The 4,840-nt window shown below is 41.4% G+C and overlaps 1 long non-coding RNA gene across 1 annotated transcript in view; it reads left to right on the top strand.

Moving 5' to 3' along the window:
* LOC106819548 overlaps positions 1–4,840 on the top strand; it is a 9,014-nt gene that overhangs the window by 2,248 nt on the left and 1,926 nt on the right. The gene's annotated exons all lie outside the window — the stretch shown is intronic.

Raw genomic sequence — 4,840 nt, 5'->3', positions numbered from 1 at the left:
CGCACACACACACACACACACACACGCGCACACACACACACACACACACACACACACACACACACACCATGCACATATACACACACATATTTATTTTTTTAATTATTCTTTTATATCATTCTAAGCTAAGCATACTATATTGTTTAGGCGAATTTCAGGACTCGTATTGACATGTATTTTCTTATACATTCTAATTCGATTTCCTCATTTTAATTATCTGATTGTTTCTTCAGGTGCAAGACTGGCAAAGGCTTACAACAACCCGGCTGTCTATCTGACTAGCAATGGAAAGAAAAGACACATAGCCAACCCAAAGACATTCAATGCTTTCTGCTTCGACTGGGGAAAAATAGCAACCATCGATTCCATATCCCTTAATGCCATGCCTGTGGGGTCTCAAATTATTACATCTAAGATTTTTAAACTTAGAGATGAATAAATAAATATATAAACTAACTAAATATATATATATATATATATACATATAAAATATATATATATATATTTTAGTATGTCAATAATGAGAGATATCGTAAATATAAAATTGAAATTCGCTACCATTTCAATGGGACTTAGTAATAGAGTACGTTCTAGNAAGAAGAGATTCTTAGCAACACCGGCAACGCCACCCACACGACACACATGAAGCTTCTTGAGAGAATCGTTCGATCCTGCTCCGAACCAGCGATGGGACTCGTGCGTTCACATGCGCGAAGGCGAAACAACTAACCTGTGGAGGTCGAGAGATAATCTACTGCTAAAATGTAACAGAGAAGTCAGTAATCTAAAGATCAGAGTCACCTGCACAGTGCCGAGGAGAATCAGTGACGAGATTCAAGAGACTCATAAGCTGAGAAGCATTATCCAGTGTAAAGGCACAAGACGAGTGACTACCCACAGCACACGCAGCAAAGGTGACTCGGGCTCCCGTACATGGCATGCCCTTCCTACTGATGGGTCCACGACCGACATCAAAGCGCGGAAGTTAACGTCGTCCCGTCTGCACACAGGTGTTGCTAAGGCGCGGCGTCAGCGTCCGCTGGGCGGCTGCTTCGATTCCCACACTCCAGCGTCAGGTGTGAACGCAACGGACTTGTTCGTACTCCACGAGCGTGGGAACCACACACACACCACACACACACACACACACCGTCGTGCTAGCCGTCCTCTCGATCCTTCACGAACACAACGACAAATCACAAACACGAGTCTAATTGCACCACAAAGATTGTCGAATACAGCAGTCAGGTGCGAAGCGAATTAGCTGCTAAGCATTTATATATGATTTTGTATATCTTGTGAGATAGATTAGTGTGACATATAGGATGGAGAATTTCACTGATCTTGGGTTATAGAGTGCGCATATTCAAAATAGGATCTCGTAATTGACAATGTATTTTCCTTATACATTAAATGCGATTCCTCATTTTAATTATCTGATGTTTTCTTTAGGTGCAGAACTGGGCAAAGACTCCCACAACTGCGGACTGCTTACACTGACTAGGCAATGGAAGAATAAAGACGACATCGCCAACCCAGAACATCATTCAAATGGGGCTTCTCTGTCGACTGGGGAAAAAGTACTTAACTATCGATGCCCATATGTCCTTGAATGCCCATGCCTGTGGGGTCTGCAAATTATTACATCTTAGATCTTGTAATAAATAAATATTATAAACTAATCTAAATAAATAATAAATATATATATGATAGTATATATATATTCTTAGTAATTCAAAATGTAATGAGAAGATATCGTATAAGTATAAAAATTGAATTTTGCTACCTATTTCATGGACTTAGTAATAGAGTACGCTTCTAAAAGATATAGGTTGGTAAATATTAAATAGTAAAAGATATTTATATTAGTATACTTCATTTGAGGCGAGAAATAAATTGTGTTGCCAAGGGTAAAAGTTCGAAACACGACAAATGGAGAGTTTTACTCTCGGTAACTTTATATGTAAGCTATTGTTTTCAATTTGCACTTGAATTTCTATCAAGAAATTAGTCAAATAAATATCTCCGTAAGTGTGACCTAAAGCAGGTATGAAGAATATTACGTTTCGTTCATGTTTGCGATTGTAAACGCGTTTCGATTACTAACGTCTATCAGACGTATTAAATGTATATATAAGCGCGAAAGCGTGATTCCCGTCCTAGAAATAAAGCGTTTTTGTGTGCACGACTCAACTCAAATCCCTCTCCTCTTGAATTACGTAATTTTCTTCGAAGTATGTAATATCTCTATTCTGCAAGCCTGCTGTGGTGTCTTCGGCTTGCCTTACTAATTTTAATAAGAAATAGAAATATTCAATGAGAACTGAAGGAAGATCCATGCAGATATTTACTGCTAACTGAGAGTTGGGGTGGTGATATCCACCAGCACTCTCACACCGGAGCATGAGCGGACCTATATGCTCAATATACACACACTACATTCTTTATATACACTACAATACACTAGATGCCACACTACTATATTCTACACACTATACACACACGCGCGGACACACACGCATACACACACACACACACACACACACACACACACACACACACACACACACACACACACACACACACACACACACACACACACACACACACACACACAACAGCACACACAACACACCACCACATATATATATATATATATATATATATATATATTATATATTATTACACACATGCACATACATTACCACACACAACACACAACCACACAACGCACGCACCACAACACACACACACAACACACACACACACACACACACACACACACACACACACACACATACATACACACATACCATATGCACTACCCTACGATTGTATATACATAAATTATACATAATAATAATATGGGAGAAACGCGAGTATTGAAAGAACATTACATAAATTTGTGTTGGCGTAATAAACCAGTAACTTCTAGCGTCGTCTCTTTAACAAGGTCGCACAGAGCATAAATAACGTAGTTAAAACGTCTGCATGTCAATAATAACCAGAGCGCTATTCACGTACTCGCAACTTTACTTGTCAGTTTTAACTGAGCAGTCAGAATTTATCACGAGAAGTTTTTCGCAGGTGAATTATAGTAAGATCACGCCAGTCGAATATCTAATGAATAACTCTTTCTGTAATACTTTACTACATTCTGCGGTGACGTACTGACCAAGAGAAAGAGGAATGGATAGCCAGTGGTCGCAGCATGATCAGAATGTCGACGAATACGAGGTAGCTAGCAAGATCTCAAAGTATATGCGCTCAAGTTCTCTCACGTTTTCCAGCCGTCCGAAGCCGCTATGTGTATAAGAAAGGAAAAAAAAGGAGTAGAAGTGTGCGTGTGTGTGTTCGGCGACGCCCTCTTATACTGGCTCGTGTCTGCCCTGGGAATTCCCCGCTTCCGGGAGAGTTTTTCGGAAATCGGTTGTCGAAATCTGTTTTTTTCATCTGGTTGTCCATAGATGGCAGGTCGGTTGATCGATCCTTAGAACGACAACAAGCATGGCTGTAGTCAACAAGGAAGCTGTAGTGTAGTGTAGTGTAGTGTAGTGTAGTGTAGTGTAGTGTAGTGTAAGTGATGTAGTGTAGTGTAAGTGTAGTGTAGTGTACGTGTAGTGTAGTGTAGTGTAGTTAAGTGTAGTGTATGTGTAGTTGTAGTGTAGTGTTCGTGTAGTGTAGTGTAGTGTAGTGTAGTGTCAGTTGTAGTGAGTAGTTTAAGTGTAGTGGTAGTAGTGATAGTGCTAGCTGTAGTGTAGTGTAGNGGTGTGTGGGGTGAGTGGGGTGTGTGTGGTGCGGGGTGTGTGGGTGTGTGGGGTGTGTGGGTGAGTGTGTGGTTGTGTGTGGGTGTGTGGTGGGTTAGTGTGTGGTTGGGTGGTGGATTGTGTGTGTGGGTGTGTGGGTGAGCGTGTGGTTGTGTGTGGGTGTGTGGGTGGGTGAGTGTGTAGGTGGGTCATCGTGTGTGTGTGTGTGTGTGTGTGCTGTCGTGTGTGTGCAGCTGTGTGTGTGTGTGTGTTGTTGACACTCGACAGACGTGTGTGTTGTGCTGTGTGTGTGTGTAGTGCATTGGTGTGTGATGGAGTGTGTTGTGCTGATGTGTGTCGTGTGTGTGGTACTGGCTGGCTGATGGTGTGTGTCGTTGTCGTGTGTGTGTGTGTGTGCGTTGGTGTGTGTGTGTGCGTGTGTGTGTGTGTGTGTGTGTGTGTTGTGTGTCGTGTGTGGGGGTGTGGTGTGCGTATGGTCAGCTGGTGAATGTGTCTGTGTGTGTGTGATCGTGTGACTGGTGTGTGTGTTGTGTCGTGTTTCAACAGTCTTCAAGATCGTATTATTCTCGCTCTTGATCATGATATGTGACACGTACATTATCGACATTGGCGCCGCGGACGTCTACTCACGCTGACGATACATGGAACAGCATAATGCCCAGCCAGCAGATAGTGTAATAGTGTTCTGTGCGGCGGTCGGAACCGCGATGCCCGAATTTCGCACAACAATGTAGAAAAACAGCTCCCCTGGAACTCGTGGAATTCCAGGGCAGATCATCGAGCCAGTATAAGAGCGGCGTCGCTGAACATCACACACGCACCAAACGATCCTAAATACTCTCAATTGTAGCTTTGATCTGAATTGAGTTTACACAAACCAGTATGATGGTTTGGTAGATACTGAATTCAATTGGACTTTTAATTAACTGTTGCTATATAATCATTAACGTCATTTGTACTCTTTCGTCAATCTGATTTGAAATGTTGTTAATTAATTACTAATTGTAAATTGTATTCCCTTAAACATGTTAATAAATTTAAAACTATAACTTTATATAACGATAAGGTTTCTA

The sequence above is a fragment of the Priapulus caudatus genome, unplaced genomic scaffold (assembly GCF_000485595.1).
Source record: "Priapulus caudatus unplaced genomic scaffold, Priapulus_caudatus-5.0.1 Scaffold3674, whole genome shotgun sequence".
NCBI classification, from domain to species: Eukaryota; Metazoa; Priapulida; class Priapulimorpha; order Priapulimorphida; family Priapulidae; genus Priapulus; species Priapulus caudatus.
This window is presented reverse-complemented; position numbering and strand designations above follow the sequence as displayed.